The sequence below is a fragment of the Nycticebus coucang genome, chromosome 11 (assembly GCF_027406575.1).
Source record: "Nycticebus coucang isolate mNycCou1 chromosome 11, mNycCou1.pri, whole genome shotgun sequence".
NCBI classification, from domain to species: Eukaryota; Metazoa; Chordata; class Mammalia; order Primates; family Lorisidae; genus Nycticebus; species Nycticebus coucang.
In genome coordinates this window covers 60,709,380-60,727,145 of record NC_069790.1, presented here as the reverse complement: position 1 = coordinate 60,727,145, position 17,766 = coordinate 60,709,380, and the positions used below count along the sequence as shown (strand labels likewise).

Sequence of the window (17,766 nt, the reverse complement as noted above, 5' to 3'; positions counted from 1 at the left end):
TTGTTTTGTTCTGGAAGGTTAAAGGCTGATGACCATCCTCTTCTGGCTTGAAAAGTTTCAGCTGAAGGATCTGTGGTCATCCTGGTATTTTTTTTCCCTTTGGAGGTAATAGTTTTATTACACCTGGCTGGTTGCAAGATTTTCTTCTTCATAATAACTTTGGCAAAGTTAATTATAATGTATCTAGGAGATGCTTTGTTTGAATTAAGTCATGCTGCAGTTCTGAAACTATCTAGTATCTGAATTTCTGTGTCTCTGCAATGCTTGGGAAACTATCCATCATGATGTCTTGGAATAGACCATTTGTGCCTTTAGGACCATCCTCTTTTCCTTCAGGAATCCCTATAATTCTGAAGTTTGATCTTTTGGAATGATCCCGTAATTCTCTCAGGGACTATTCTATTGTTGTTCTCCTTTTTTCTGCCTCTGTGAATGCTTGGAATCATTCAAAAGACTTGTCTTCAATTTCTGAGATCCCTTCTTCTCCCTGCTCAATGCTGTTACTGAGGGTATCTACCATATTTTGAAGCTCCTCAAATGCCTTTTTTTTTTTTTTGAGACAGAGCCTCAAGCTGTGGCCCTGGGTAGAGTGCCATGGCATTACAGCTCACAGCAACCTCCAACTCCTCTCAAATGCCTTTTCAATTCCTTAAACTCTGTTATATCTTTTCTCATTATGTCCATATCCTTGGTGACTTTTTTTTTGAATTCATTAATTTCTTGAGAAAATTTTTGAATTAGTTTCTAGATTTCTATTTCCATCTTTTCCTCCATTCTATTCATCTTATTTGACATTTGTATTCTGAATTCCATTTGTGACATTTCAGCAATTTCTCTATGGATGGTATTTTCTGTTGTATCTCCTTTGTAATTCCTTGGGGGAGTTGAACTGCTCTGATTTTTCATGTTGCCAGAGTTCTTCTGATAGTTCTTTCCCATGAGTATTTTCTTCTATTTGGTATTAAAATTGGCAGAACGAGACTGGATCAGAGGCCCCAGGAACTATAACTGACCACCCCTTCTCCAATGAGCTGGGGCTTGTGATTGTGGCTTTTCCCCTACAACCTTGCAAAAGTTCCTTTCAGAGCTTCAGCCAGAGACACTGAGGGCCGACTTGATGAGATAATGCAAGCTGGCTCTCTCTTGATGTCAGTCTGCTTCTGCTCAATCCTAAAGAGTCCTGGTATTATGCTGGAATCTCAGCTTGAGAAAAATACAAACCCCCTGTGCTGCCCCGCCCCTGCTGGATAGCTGAAGGAGGAGATTCTGCCCCTTTCTGTTGCAAGACCACCACTGCTCAACATCAGAGGGTTGCTGGGTTGAGAGCTGAAGCTGAAAGGTCCAATCAGATTGTCCTAGTCATTACAAACACTGCTCACTGGAAAGTGTTCAAAGCGTCACCAAGCTGCCAAAAAACAGAAATCCTCAGGCAGATCCATCTATGCAATCCCAAGGGGCTGGAGAAGGGTCCCCTCCAGTTGGAACGGGAATCAGGAAAGTTCCCCACTAAAGTTAGAATTGCAGCATCACTGCCTCTGTGCCCACCACTGTTTCAGGCCATCCACTGACTCTCCTGGCCACTGTTTCTGCAGGTGCCACTATCTCCCTGCATCCCCTGTTTCCACACATGCCACTGTTTCTGTACTGTTGTTTGGTGGCCCACACAATCTAGGGACTTTCAGCAAATTCACCAAACACTCCAGGCTCTGCAGGGAGCAGATCTTCAGGCAGCTAGGATAGGGGGGAAGGGTGACCTGTGTGTTCACAGTTGCAGAGAAAATATTTGTTCGCTTTTGTACCAGGCAGGATGGTGCCTGGGCTCAGAGGTGGGATCTTCCTGGAGGATGACAACTGTGGTTTAGTGGCTTTCTCCTGTGGGGTAGTCTGAGAGATCCTTGGTTCCCTGCTCACTTGCAGAAAGCCCTCCACAGACCTCTTGCTTGGGAGAGGGGTCTCCCATCCTCTTGGCAATGAGCTCTGTACCTGGTCTTCGTTATCTTTCTTCTTCTTCCTTGGATTCACAGCTTGTCTCAGAAGAGATGGTGTTGAGATTCCATGCTCAACTCCTCACCTTCAGCTTCACTGAGTCCACTTCAGACCAATATCTCTCCTTCTGGACAGGAGCCTCTAGCAAAAGCTACTTCTACTCAGCCATCTTTACCTGAAGATTTTTTTTTAAATTAACAATCATTTGTATATGCTTTCTGTACGATTACAAAGAATGACAAGTGTATCAAGTACCCTTTTGACTCCTAATTTCTTTTATCCAGTAATCTTTCAAATGTTTCCTTTTTGTACAAAGAATTTGATTAGACTGATTATATTTTGTTGGGTAAAGTCCCTCTTGTAATTGTGTCCCACCCCCAAGCGGAATGCCATACACTGTAACCCCCCATTCCCCTCCCTCCTCCGCTCTCTGCTCCCTCATTCCCCTACTCCTCCCCTTGTATTAGTTCATCTACTGTCTTCATATTAGAATTGAGTACATTGGATTCTTTTTTTTGAGACAGAATATCATTATCTCACCCTCAGTAAGTGCCATGGCATCACGGCTCACAGCAATCTCAAACTCTTGGGCTTAAGTAATTCTCTTTCCTCAGCCTCCCAAGGAACTGGGACTACAGTTGCCTGTCACAACACCTGGCTATTTTTTGTTGTTGTTGTTGTTGTCACTGTTGTTTGGCAGGCCTGGGCTGGGTTCAAACCCACTAGCCCAGGTGTATGTGGCCAACGCCCTACCCAATGAGCTATAGGAACCTAGCCAAGTATATTGGATTCTTGTTTCTCCATTCTTGTGATGCTTTACTAAGAAGAATGTGTTCCACATCCATCAGGGTTAATATAAAAAATGTAAAGTTGCCATCTTTTTTAATGGCTGAATAGTATTCCATGGTATACATATACCACAGTTTGTTAATCCATTCCTGGGTTGGTGGGCATTTAGGTTGTTTCCACATTTTTGTGATTGTAAATTAAACTACAATAAACAGTCTAGTGTGCTTGCTTTAGCAGCACATATACTAAAATTGGAACAATGCAGAGAAGATTAGCATGGCCCCTGTGCAAGGATGACATGCAAATTTGTGAAGCATTCCATATTTAAAAAATAAAAAATAAACAGTCTAGTGCAAATGTCCTTATGATAAAAAGATTTTTTTTCTTCTGTGTAGAGCCTAGTAATAGGATGGCAGGATCAAATGGGAGGTCTAATTTGAATTCTTTGAAGATTCTCCATACTTCCTTCCAAAAGGTTGTATTAGTTTTCAGTCCCAGCAGCAGAGTATTAATGCTCCCTTCTCTCCACATCTATGCCAGCATCTGCAGCTTTGAGACTGTGATGTGGGCTATTCTCACTGGGATCAGGTGATATTTCAGGGTAGTTCTGATTTGCATTTCTCTGATTATTAGAGATGATGAGCATTTTTTCTTATGTTTGTTAACCATTCATCTGTCTTCTTTAGAAGAAGGTTCTATTCATGTCTGCTGTCCAGTGATATATGGGATTGTTGGGTCTTTTTTGTTGATTAATTTGAGTTCTCGGGTGGCACCTGTGGCTCAGTGAGTAGGGTCCTGGCCCCATATACCGAGGGTGGTGGGTTCAAACCCCACCCCAGCCAAACTGCAACAAAAAAATAGCTGGGCACTGTGGCAGGCACCTGTAGTCCCAGCTACTAGGGAGCCTGAAGCAAGAGAATCACCTAAGCCCAAGAGCTGGAGGTTGCTATGAGCCATGACACCTGGCACTCTACTGAGGGCGACAAAGTGAGACTCTGTCTCTACAAAAACAAACAAACAAAAAAAGCATAAATATAATTTGTGTTCTCTTAGATCTTAGTTATCAAGCTTTTATTTGACTCATAATACACAAATATCTTTTCCCAACCTTTCTGAAGGTTGTCTATTTGCTTTGTCTATTTAGCTATATAGACAACCTTCAACCTTATTTGTTTATTTTTGTTGTTGTTGCAATTGCCATGGAAGTCTTCTTCATAAAATCTTTCCCCAGGCTGATATAATCAAGTGTTTTCACCACACTTTCGTTAAGGATTTTTATTGTTTCATGCCTTAGATTTAAATATTTTATCCATCTTGAATCAATTGTTATAAGGTGTGGGTCCAGTTTTAGTTTTTTTTTTTTTTTTTTTTTTTTTGAGACAGTGTCTCACTTTGTCACCCTTGGTAGAGTGCCATAGCCTCATAGCTCACAGCAACCTCAAATGCTTGTGCTCAAGCGATTCTCTTGCCTCAGCCTCCCAAGTGGCTGGGATTACAGGCACCCACCACAACGCCCAGCTATTTCTTTTAGAGACAGGATCTTGCTCTTCCTTTTGCTCAGGCTGGTCTCAAACCCATGAGCTCAGGCAATCCACCCACTTCAGCCTCCCAGAATGCTAAGATTACAGGTATGAGCCACTGTGCCTGGCCCCCAGTTTCAGTCTTTTACATGTAGTTATCCAGATCTCCCAACACCATTTATTGAATAGGGATTCTTTTCCTCAGTGTATGTTCTTGTTAGTTTCATCTCATGTTTTTCTATTCAGTTCTGAAGATCATTGTCTCTATTTTTGTGCCAATACCATGCTGTTTTGATCACTATGGCCTTGTAGTATAGCCTAAAGTCTGATAGGGAGATACTCCTAGCTTTATTTTTACTAAGAATTGCCTTGGCTATATGGATTTTATTCTGGTTTCATTTTCAAGTCTTGAAAACTTGATGATGGTATTTTAATGGGGATTGCATTGCATCTGTATATTGCTTTGGGAAGTATAGACATTTTGGCAATGTTGATTCTCCCTAGCCATGAGCATGGTATGTTCTTCCATTTGTTAATATCTTCTGCTATTTCTTTTCTTAGGGTTTTGTAAATTTCTTTGTGGAGGTCCTTCACTTCTTTTGTTAGATATATTCCTAGTTCTTTCTTTTCTTTCTTTTTTTTTTTTTATTTTGAAGCTACTGTGAAGGGAATTGTGTCCTTGTGTAGCTTTTCATCTTGGTTGTTATTGTTATATGCAAAAGCTACAGATTTGTGGACATTGATTTTATAACCTGAGATGTTACTGAATTTTTTTTTTTTTTTTTGAGACAGAGTCTTACTATGTTGCCCTTAGTAGAATGCCATGGCATCACAGCTCACAGCAACCTCAAACTCTTGGGCTTCAGTGATTCTCTTGCCTCAGCCTCCTAAGTATCTGGGACTACATGCACCTGCCACAACACCCAGCTATTTTTGTTGTTGTTGTAGTTGTCATTGTTGCTTTGGCAGGCCTGGCCTGGGTTTGAACCTGCTGCCTTTGGTCTATGTGGCTGGTGCTCTACCCGCTGAGCTACAGGCACTGAGCCTACTGTATTTTATTATTTTTGAGACAGAGTCTCACCATGTCACCCTTGGTAGAGTGCTGTGGCATCACAGCTCACAGCAACCTCAAACTCTTGGGCATAAGTGATTCTCTTGCCTCAGCCTCCCAAGTAGCTGGGACAACAGGCACTCGCCAAAATGCCCAGCTATTTTTTGTTGCAGTTGTCATTGTTTGTTTAGCTGGCCCAAGCTGAGTTCGAACCTGCCATCCTTGGGGTATGTGGCTAGTACCATAACCACTGTGCTATGGGCACTAAGCCGAGCCTACTGTATTTTTTTTTTTTTATCATTTCCAGGAGTCTTGTAGTTGAGTCTTTGGGGTTCTCAAAGTATAAGATAATATCCTTGGCAAAAAGTGAGAGTTTGACCTCCTATGCCCCCATTTAAATGGGCTTTATTTCCTTCTCTTGCCCATTTGTATTGGCTAGAACCTCCAGCACTATGTTGAATAGTAGTGGTGATAGAGAACAACCTTGACTGGTTTCAGTTCTAAGTGGAAAAGCATTCAGTTTTACTCCATTCAGTATAATATTAGCTGTGGGTTTGTCATAGATGGCTTCAGTCCATTTTAGAAATTTGCCACTTATGCCTGTATTCTTATGTGTTCTAATTAGAAAAGAATGCTAAATTGTACCAAATGCTTTTTCTGCATCTATTGAGAGGATCATATGGTCTTTGTTTTTGCTTCTGTTGGTATGGTAATATACATTTATGGATTCATGTATTTTTTTTTTTTATTAAATCATAGCTGTGTGCACTAATGCAGTCATGGGGCACCATACACTGGATTTGTATACCATTTGACATATTTTCATCACACTGGTTAACATAGCCTTCCTGGCATTTTCTTAGTTATTGTGTTAAGACATTTATATTTTATTTACTAAGTTTCACATGTACCCTTGTAAGAGGCACCATAGGTGTGATCCCACCAATCACCCTCCCTCCGCCCATCCTTCCCCCTCCCCTCCCCTCCCTCTGCCCTCTCCCCGTATTCTTAGGTTATAACTGGGTTATAACTTTCATATGAAAGCTGTAAATTAGTTTCATAGTAGGGCTGAGTACATTGGACACTTTTTCTTCCATTTATTTTTTATTTTTTATTTTTATTGTTAAATCATAGCTGTGTACATTAGTGCAATCAAGGGGTACAATGTGCGGGTTTCATATACAATCTGAAATATTCTCATCAAACTGTTCAACGTAGCCTTCATGGCATTTTCTTAGTTACTGTATGTAGACATTTGTATTCTGTGTTTAGTAAGTTTCGCCTGTACCCATTCTAAGATGCACCATAGATGTGACCCCACCCATTACCTTCCCTCCACCAAAACCTCCCCCCTCCATTCCCCTTCCTTGGCCCTTTCCCCATAGTCTTGTGCTATAGTTGGGTTATAGCCTTCATATGAAAGCTATAATTTAGCTTCATGGTAGAGCTGAGTACATTGGATACTTTTTCTTCCACTTCTGAGATACTTTGCTAAGAAGAATATGTTCCAGCTCCATCCATGTAAACATGAAAGAGGTAAAGTCTCCATCTTTATTTAAGGCTGCATAATATTCCATGGTATACATATACCGCAATTTATTAATCCATTCATGGATTGATGGGCACTTAGGCTTCTTCCATGACTTACCAATTATGAATTGGGCTGCAATACACATTCTGGTACAACTATCTTTGTTATAATGTGATTTTTGGCCTTCTGGGTATATACCTAGTGAAGGAATTATAGGATTGAGTGGCAGATCTATTTTTAGATCTCTAAGTGTTCTCCAAACATCTTTCCAAAAGGAATGTATTAATTTGCATCCCTACCAGCAGTGTAGAAGTGTTCCCTTTTCTCCACATCCATGCCAACATCTCTGGTCTTGGGATTTTGTGAAATGGGTTAATCTTACTGGAGTTAGATGATATCTCAAAGTAGTTTTGATTTGCATTTCTCTGATGATTAAGAATGATGAGCATTTTTTCATATGTCTGTAGGCCGTGCACATGTCTTCTTCAGAGAAGTTTTTCTTCAAGTCCCTTGCCCAGCCTGAGATGGGATCACTTGTTCTTTTTTTGCTAATATGTTTGAGTTCTCTGTGGATTCTAGTTATTAAACATTTGTCAGAGACATAACCTGCAAATATCTTCTCCCATTCTGAGGGCTATCTGCTTGCTTTACTTACTGTGTTCTTGGCTATGCAGAAGCATTTTAGTTTGGTCAGGTCCCAGTAGTGTATTTTTGAAGCTGCCTCAATTGCCCGGTGGGTCCTCCTCATAAAATATTTGTCCAGACCAATTTTTTCAAGAGTTTTCCCTGCACTTTCTTCTAGTATTTTTATAGTTTTCATGTCTTCAGTTTAAATCTTTAATCCAGTGAGAGTCTATCTTTGTTAATGGTGAAAGGTGTGGGTCCAGTTTCAGTCATCTATGACCCAGCTATCATTCAGCATAAGGTTACTTAACTTCCATGTTTTTGTATGAGTATGCAGATTCCTGTTGTTACTGGGTTCAACTTTTATTCCATGGTGGTCCGAGAATATGCTAGGAATAATTTCTATTGCTTTAAATTTACTGAGGTTAGACTTGTGACCTAAGATGTGATCGATTTTGGAGTATGTTCCGTGGGCTGATGAGAAGTATGTGTATTCAGTTTTGTTGGGATGAAATGTTCTGTAGATGTCTGCTAAATCCAAATGTTGGATGGTTAGGTTTAAAGCTAAAATTTCTTTGCTCAGCTTTTTATTGTATCTATCCAACACTGCCAAAGGAGTGTTGAAATCTCTGACTATTATGGAGCTGGAGGAAATCTAGTTGCTCATGTCTGCTGGAGTTTCTCTTATAAATTGAGGCACATTCTGGTTGAGTTCATAAATATTAATAATTGAAATCTAATCATATTGAGTATTACCCTTAACAAATATGAAGTGACCATTCTTTTTTTTTTAATTTTTTTTATTAAATAATAGCTGTGTATATTAATGTGATCATGGGGCTCCATACACTGATTTTATAGACCGTTTGACACATTTCATCACACTGGTTAGCATAGCCCCATTACCCTTAACAAATATGAAGTGACCATTCTTTTTTTTTTTTTTTTATTAAATCATAGCTGTGTACATTAATGCGATCATGGGGCACCATACACTGGTTTTATAGATCATTTGACACGTTTTCATCACACTGGTTCTTATCCTTCCTTACTTTTGTTGGTTTAAAGCCTATTGTATCTGCAAATAGAATTGCAACACCTGCTTTTTTCTGATTTCCATTTGCCTGAAATATGGATGACCATCCTCTCACCCTGAGTCTATATTTATCTTTTAAGGTAAGATGAGATTCTCTTATGCGGCAAATATCTGGCTTGAGTTTTTGGATCCAGTCAGCCAACCTGTGCCTCTTTAGAGGACAGTTTAAGCCATTCACATTAATGGAGAATATTGATAAGTCTGGTAAAATTTTGAGTATCGAGTTTTTCAAAAGTCCAGTGGACATTTTTAATCCTTTTACCAGTGTGGAAGTTGGAGTTTGATCAAAAGTTTCTGAGTGAGTTTACTTTTGTGGTAGAGGATTGGGCTGGTCATTATGGAGGATAGGTCTGAGAATATCCTGAAGAGCTGGTTTGGTTATGGCAAATTTCTTCAACATATGAATGTCATTAAAGTATTTAATTTCTCCATCATAAATGAAACTCAGTTTAGCTGTATACAGGATCCAGGGTTGAAAGTTATTTTGCTTTAGGAGATTAAAAGTCGATGACCACCCTCTTCTGGCTTGGAAGGTTTCAGTGGAGAGATCTATAATCATTCTAATATTCTTCCCTTTGTAGGTTAGGGTTTTCTTACATCTGGCTGCTTTCAGAATTTTCTCCTTCATATTAACTTCAGTGAACTTAATTAGTGAAGTTAATAAGGGATGCCTTATTCGGGTTGAGTCAACTGGGGTTCTGAAACTGCCTGCTATCTGAATTTTAGGATCTCTTGGCATGTCTGCAAAATTCTCTTTCATAATTTCATGGAGAAGGGCCTCTGTGCCTTGCGAAGCCACTTCATCGCTTTCAGGAATTCCCATGAGGCGCATATTAGCCTTCTTTGAATTATCCCAGAGCTTTCTGAGAGAATGATCCGTTTTTGCTCTCCTTTTCTCTTCTTCTTTGAGAGTTTGGGAACATTCAAACGCCTTGTCTTCAATGTCAGAAATCCTTTCTTCTGCCTGCTCCACTCTGTTACTGAGGGATTCTACTGTATTTTTCAGATCTCTGAGGACTGCAAATTCTTGCTTCAATGTGTCAAAATCTTTGGCGATCTTGTCTTTAAATTCGTTGAATTCCTGAGACAACTTTTGACTTTCTCCTCTAATTTCCAATTCCCACTTTTCCTCCATTCTTTTAATCTTGTTTGCAATCCAAACTCTGAACTAATTTCTGACATCTCAGCCATCTGTTTATGAATGGGATCTTCAGTTACATCTGCCATATCTTTACTTGTGGGGGTTGATCTACTCTGGTTATTCATGTTACCAGTGTTTTTCCGCTGATTATGCCCCATGATTATTTTACACCCTTTGACTACACGAGTGGATCAAGAAAAGTTGTGTTTGGGGCTCCAGGAGTAGTGATTAACCAGCCCTTTGCCCAAAAGCTGGGACTGGTGTCTGTACTTTTTCCCCTGGAGCTTTGCCAAGGATCTTTACAGTACTATGGCCTGAGAAACTAGGGACCTGCTTGGTGTGGTGGGGCTAAGTGGCTCTTTCTTAATTTCAGTTGGTCTCTGTCCAATCCTAGTGAATCAGTTACTCTGGGTTGAAGTCTCAGCTGTGGGGAAATACTAGCAATTAAGTCACCCTGCCCCCCACCGGCTACAATTGAAAAAGGAAGATCAAACCTTCCTACAACCACACACCCAGGGTACCATTTGGATAGTTCTCAGGCGATTGGCCCAGTTCACGAGGTCCAAATCAATTGTCTCAGTCACCACCTGTCTTAGGTGGGAGAGTTTAAAAGGTCTCTGGCAACTAGATCACAGGGGTCTGCTGACAACTCAACTCAAATATGACTTGCTCCAGTGCTCTGTGAGGTCAGGAGGACCCACCCAGCAAATAGATTAGTCTGGGAAGGTTGATGCCTCCTTTCTCACCTTGCACCTCTGTCACACCCAGTCACTAATAACACCGCAGGGCTATGACCCAGTTGCCTCCAATGAGCAGATACTCCAGGGGGTTTGCACCTGCCTCAATCACAGGGATGTCTATGTCTCCTCAGCCAGGCTGCTGCTCTCTGCCACTGTTTGGCAGGGGGGGAGTGAGGCCTGACAACCTTGGGCGCTTCATGGAGGCTGGGGCTGTTCACTCGGTTCAGGCCCCACCCTGATTGGTGTTACTGACAGAGCAGAACAACTTTGCGGAATTTGTTTCTGTCCTGGCTAAATTCCCCGGCAGAAGAGAAACTGTTTTGAGTTCACAGAACCTGTGCCTCAGGCCCTGTCTTTGCTGCTGCAGGTTTGTATTAGCAGCACGGTTAACTGTCAATTCTAGCCTCCTGCCCTCCTTTGTCTAGGCTGATGATCCCCTGGGGGCTGGGTGCATCTTAGGCTCAGTAAAGCGGTCCTCTGGGTTAGCCCTGCCCTGGGAGTCTGCCAGCACTGCACATGCATTTTCTAGTTCCCATGCTCCACCCAGGCCAGTACCACCTCAGGCAGATCCTTTACTCACGGGGCCTGCGTTTCTGTCCCAGATCTTTTCTGCAAGTGGCTGCCACCAGAGAAGATGCCTGGCCTCCTCTGTTTGCCCAGAAAGACAGGGGGTGTGACTCCTGAATATCCAGGGGTGAGCCCTATTGTTGCCAAAAACGGCTGCTGCTCTGCACCTTGGGGCACCACTGCTCTGGTGTGGTTCCCTCTCAGCTGACCGTCCTCTCCTCACTCCCATGGCGCAGAATCAGCACTGGCCAGCAGCAGTCCATGCCCTGTCTGCACCTCTTGAGATAATACCCAAGAATCTGGACTCCTGGGGGACAGTCTTCCAGACCTCAGAGTGAGAGTGGAGGGGAGTTCTGGGAGCTCAGAATTGTAGGTAGAGAATATGTACAGTTTTATATGGTTTTATGCATGGCAGGAGAGTGCCATGGCACCCTAGTAGGGGAAGTAGGTCCAGTTTTTAGAAGACCTATCGTATATAGTGGGAATATTTTTGAAGGACCTATGGTATATAGTGGGAGTATTTTTTATAGTATGTAGTGGGAGTATTTTGAAGGGAGTATTTTAGAGGACCTATGGTATATAGTGGGAGTATTTTTGAACTCTGCTTGTTTGTTTATGGGGTACTGTGAGCCATTCTCATGGGGGAGGGGACTCCCATCCGCTTGGTGATGGATTTTGTATCTTTTGTTTGTATCCTTGGGGTTGCAGCTTGCCTAATCAGGGTGATGTGCGTTCTTCAACCTTCTCTCTTGGTACAGCTCTAATCCTCCTGGTTACTTGCTAAATTTGTGTCCTTTAACTCTCCTTGCGGACGGGAGCCTCTGTGGAAAGCTGGCTTCAGTCAGCCATCTTGTCTCCACCCCCCTGGACTTGTGTATGTTAAACCAGCTGTGCATCCCTGGGATGAAATCTACTTGATCATGATGAATGATTTTTTAAATGTGCAGCTATAATCTATTGGCCAGGATTTTATTGAGAATTTTGTATCTATATTTACTACTGAAAGTGGTCTGTAGTTCTCCTTTTTAGTTGAGTCTTTTCCTGGTTTTCATATCACAGTGATGTTTGCTTCATAGAATGTGTTTGGTAAGGTTCCTTCCTTCTCAATTTTTTGGAACAATTTCTGCAGTATGTGTATAAGCTCTTCTTTGAAAGTTTGATAGTATTCTGGTGTGAAGCCATCTGGACCAGGGCATTTTAGGGGGTCTGAAGGGCCGATTTTTTATTGTTTATTTTATTTCAGGGCTTGAAATTGCTCTTTTCAAGAGTTCTATTCTTGGTTCAATCTAGGGAGAGGGCGCAATTCCAGGTATTGCTCCATTTCCTCTACAGTGTAAAATTTCTGGGCTTAGAGTTTCTTGTAGTTCTCAGAGATGATCTCTTGTATCTCTGTGGCATCTGTTGTTATTTCCCCTTTATCATTTCTAATTGAGGTTATTAGAGATTTTACTCTTCTGTTTCTATTTAATCTGGCCAAAGGTTTATCGATTTTATTTATTTATTTATTTATTTTTGAAAAACCAACCTTTGTTTCATGAATTTTCTGAATGATTCTTTTGTTTTCAATTTCATTAATCTCTGATTTAATTTTGGTTATTTCTTTTCTTCTTCTGGATTTGGGATTAATTTGTTCTTCTTTTTCCAGTTCCATAAGATGGTTCATGAGTTTGTTGGTGTACTCTCTTTCTGTTTTTGAAACATAGTCATCGAATGTGATAGATTTCCTTCTTAAGAGTGCTTTTGCTGTATCCCACAGGTTTTGGTAACTTTTTTTTTATTGTTGTTATGTTAAAGGAATTTAATAATTTCTTCTTTTATCTCTTTCTGTACCCAACTATCATTCAGTATAAGGCTGTTTAATTTCTATGTCTTTGTGTGGGGATGAATGTTTTTGTTGGAGTTGAGTTCTGCCTTTATTGCCTTGTGGTTTGAGAGGATACAAGGTATAATTTCTATTTTCATTTTGTTGAGGGTTGATATGTATCTTAGGATGTGGTCTATTTTGGAGTATGTACCATGGGCTGATGAGTAAAAAGAAATGTATATTCTTTAGCTTTGGGATGGTGTGTTCTATATATGTCTTTCCCCCCCATTTGTCCTATGGTCACATTTAACTCTTTTGTATCTTTGTTTAGTTTCTGTTTAGAGGATCTATACAGTTCTGTCAGAGGGGTTTTGAAGTCCCTGGCTACTATGGTTTTATGAGATATCATATTGCTCAGACCCATCAAGGTCTGTTTCATAAATCTTGGAGAATTTATGTTGGGTGCATAAATATTTAAAATTGGAATGTCAATAAATAAATAAATAAATAAAATAAAATAAAATTGAAATGTCTTCTTATTGTGTTGTTCCTTTGACCAGTATAAAGTGTCCATCTTTGTATTTCTTAACTTTAGTTGCTTCAAACGCACTTGTATCTGAAACTTGGATTGCAACCCCTCCTTTCTTCTGATTTCATTTTCTTTAAATACTGTTTTCCATCCCTTAACACTAGTCTTGATTTGTCCTTCAAGGCTAGGTGTGTCTCCTGGAGACAGCATATGGATGCGTTGTACTTTTTTTATCTAATCAGCCAGCCTGTGCCTATTCAATGGTGAATTCAATCCATTGATATTTATTGAGAGACTTGATAAGTGTTGTGGAGTTCTATTCATCTTATTTTGTGAAAGTGTGCTGTGTAGTTTTATCTTTTGCACCATTGTGGAAGCTAAGATTTTACCTTTAGCTTCTGGGTGTTTACTTTGCTGGTGGTCCATATTTCCTGTTTCTTGACATGATTTGAGTGAAATTAATCTTGAACAAAGTCATTCCATGAGATAGTGCTGGAACAACTCAATATTCATATGAGGAAAAACGAACCTCCATTGATACCTCACACCATATACAAAATTAATTTAAGATGAATTATAGGCTTAAACATAAAACTGTAAAGCAGTGGTTCTCAACTTTCCTAATGTCTCCTAATGCTGCGACTCTTTAACACAGTTCCTCATGTTGTGACCCCCAACCATAAAAGTATTTTCATTGCTACTTCATAACTGTAATTTTGCTACTGTTATGAATCGTAATGTAAATATCTGATATGCAGGATGTATTTTCATTGTTACAAAGGGGTTGCAGCAGCAGGTTGAGAACTGCTGCTGTGAAGTTTCTAGAAGAAATGATAGAAAAATATCTTTACAGCCTTGGAGTAGGCAAAGATATCCTATGGGCAATATAGAAAGCACTAACCACAAAAAGAAAAAAAAAGTGGTAGAATGGACTTCATCCAAATTAAAAACTTACAAAAGACACTGTTAAGAGAATGAAAAAAATATACCATAGCCTGGAAGAGTATGTTTGCAACAAATATATCTTGGCAAACACTTGCACTTAGAATATATCAACAATACCTACAATTAATAATATTCTAATAAATAAATTAAATTAAATGATGTTTTAAGCACTTAGCATGTATCAGTAATATGTACAGCTTAATGATGTTTTAATATATAATAAAAATAAATAAAATTTATTTAATTTTATTAATTTATTTAATAAATTATTTGTAATAATTATAATATATTTAACAATTTAATAATTATAAAATAATAAAGTATTTTATAATGATGTTTTAATTGATTTATTAAATAAATTAATAAAACTTATAAATTTATTTAAAATTTTATTTATTCATTTAAATTTCATTAAAATAAAATAAAATAAGCATTTGAAAAATGCTCAGTTTCAGCTTTGTGCTGTGGCAGTATCGTAGCCAATGAGGTTTATCCGAGGTGCGATTATTGCTAATTGAAAAATGCTCAATTTCAAAAAAAATAATAAAAAAAAAGAAAAATGCTCAATTTCATTAAGGTTTCATAAAAATGCAATTTTAAACTGCAACGAGATACTATACTCGCACTACAATGGCTAAAACTAAAGAGAATAAAAATTCATAATTGTTATCTAGTGCTTCTTGTATATTGAAGTATAAAATCATATAATCACTCTGGAAAAGTATTTGGCAGTTTCTTATAAAGTTAAACATACACTTACCATCCAATTTAGCAACCCCACCCCTAAACATAAACCCAAGTGAAATGAAAAGATAACTACACAAAAACCTGTATGCAAATATTCATAGCGGCTTTATTCTTGAGAGCCTTCAACTGGAACCAACATAAGTATTCATCAAGAGGAGAATGGATAAACAAACTGCAAAGGTCATACAATGGAACACAATTAATTTATCAATAAAAAGGAACGAACTACTGATACAAGGAAGAACCTCAGAAACATGATACTGAGTGAAAGATTTTGCTATATACATGAACTTTGTATCAGAAGAAATTCAAGAATGGGTAATCCAAACCATGTGTGGTGGTGCATGCCTACAGTCCCAGCTATGTGGGTTCGGAGGCTGACATTGGAAGATCACTTCACTCCAAGAGTTTGAGACAGACCAGGACAACATAGGCAGACCTCATCTCTAAAAAGAAAATGAAAATTAATCCATGAAAAAATAGAACAAACCCAAATACAGGATGCTACTTCATGTAACCAACAAAGATATCAATTGTCAGTTTGTTTATGACCACAAAGAAGGGGATATGACAGTCTGCACAGCATATGTTCATAACTTCCTAAATTATGCTGTGAAAGTTGGCCAAATTATGCTGCAGCATATCATACTGGCCTGCTGCTGGTCTGCAGGGTTCTCAGTAGATTTAGTATGGGCAAGGTCTATGAAAGCCAAGTGGAGGTGACCAGAGATGAATACAATGTAGAAAGCCATAGTTACAGACATCAGAGCAATGGCTTCTTGGCAGAATGGTGAAGGATGACTGGGAAGGGGCTGAGAGAACTTTCTGCCATGATACTCTGTTCAATATCTTAACAAGGGTGTAGATTTTGTAGGTGTCAAAATTGGTCAAATAGTACACTTAAGATCTATGCATCTCCCTCCATGTAAATGATTTCTCTATTTTTAAAAAGACAGAGCAGCTTGAAATAACATAATAATTGCATTTAGCTTCTATTAAACCCATTGATCACTTGATCCTACTACTCGAATACTAATAATGATCAATTACTCATTGGTGAAGAGTCTCTGGTTTATATACATTATCTAATTAGGGTAAAATATTGTTGCTACTGTTTTTGTGCCAGTACCATGCTGTCTTGACCACTATGGCTTTGTAGTACAGACTAAAATCTGGTATGCTGATGCCCCCAGCTTTGTTTTTATTACTAAGAACTGCCTTAGCTATAGGGGATTTTTTCCGGTTCCATACAAAACGCAGAATCATTTTTTCCAAATCTTGAAAGTATGATGTTGGTATTTTGATAGGAATGGCATTGAATAGGTAGATTGCTTTGGGAAGTATAGACATTTTAACAATGTTGATTCTTCCCATCCATGAGCATGGTATGTTCTTCCATTTGTTAATATCCTCTGCTATTTCCTTTCTGAGGAGTTCATAGTTTTCTTTATAGAGGTCCTTCACCTCCTTCATTAGGTATATTCCTAGGTATTTCATTTTCTTTGAAACTATGGTGAAGGGAGTTGTGTCCTTAATTAGCTTCTCATCTTGACTGTTATTGGTGTATACAAAGGCTACTGACTTGTGGACATTGATTTTATATCCTGAAACATTACTGTATTTTTTTTTTTTTTTTTTGTAGAGACAGAGTCTCACTTTATGGCCCTCGGTAGAGTGCCATGGCATCGCACAGCTCACAGCAACCTCCAACTCCTGGGCTTAAGCGATTCTCTTGCCTCAGCCTCCCGAGTAGCTGGGACTACAGGCGCCTGCCACAACGCCCGGCTATTTTTTTGTTGCAGTTTGGCCGGGGCGGGTTTGAACCCGCCACCCTCGGTATATGGGGCCGGCGCCCTACCGACTGAGCCACAGGTGCCGCCCCATTACTGTATTTTTTGATGACTTCTAGGAGTCTTGTGGTTGAGTCTTTGAGATTCTCTAAGAATAAGATCATGTCATCAGCAAAGAGGGAGAGATTGACCTCCTCTGCTCCCATTTGGATTCCCTTAATTTCCTTGTCTTGCCTAATTGTATTGGCTAGAACTTCTAGCACTATCTTGAATAGTAAAGGTGACAACCTTGTCTGGTTCCAGTTCTAAGAGGAAAAGCTTTCAGTTTTACTCCATTCAGTAAAATATTGGCTGTGGGTTTGTCATAGATAGCTTCAATCAGTTTTAGAAATGTGCCACCTATGCCTATACTCTTCAGTGTTCTAATTAGAAAAGGATGCTGGATTTTATCAAATGCTTTTTCTGCATCTATTGAGAGGATCATGTGATCTTTATTTTTGCCTCTGTTAATATGGTGGATAACGTTTATGGACTTGCATATGTTAAACAAGCCTTGCATCCCTGGGATGAAGCCTACTTGATCATGATGAATGACTTTTTTGATGATAAGCTGTAATCTATTGGCTAGGATTTTGTTGAGAATTTTTAAAGCCATAGTGGTCAAGACAGCATGGTACTGGCACAAAAACAGAGACATAGACACTTGGAATCGAATTGAAAACCAAGAAATGAAACTAACATCTTACAACCACCTAATCTTTGATAAACCAAACAAGAACATACCTTGGGGGAAAGACTCCCTATTCCATAAATGGTGTTGGGAGAACTGGATGTCTACATGTAAAAGACTGAAACTGGACCCACACTTTTCCCCACTCACAAAAATTGATTCAAGATGGATAAAGG

At 39.4% G+C, this 17,766-nt stretch overlaps 2 non-coding genes across 2 annotated transcripts; both read left to right on the top strand.

Annotated features, from left to right (window-relative positions):
• Window positions 1–2,996: 2,996 nt before the first annotated feature.
• Window positions 2,997–3,103, top strand: LOC128560500 (U6 spliceosomal RNA). The gene has a single exon (XR_008372998.1). It is a non-coding gene; the product is annotated as a U6 spliceosomal RNA (small nuclear RNA).
• An 11,673-nt stretch (window positions 3,104–14,776) lies between these two features.
• On the top strand, window positions 14,777–14,912 carry LOC128560448 (U4 spliceosomal RNA). The gene has a single exon (XR_008372954.1). It is a non-coding gene; the product is annotated as a U4 spliceosomal RNA (small nuclear RNA).
• The last annotated feature ends 2,854 nt before the right edge of the window (window positions 14,913–17,766 follow it).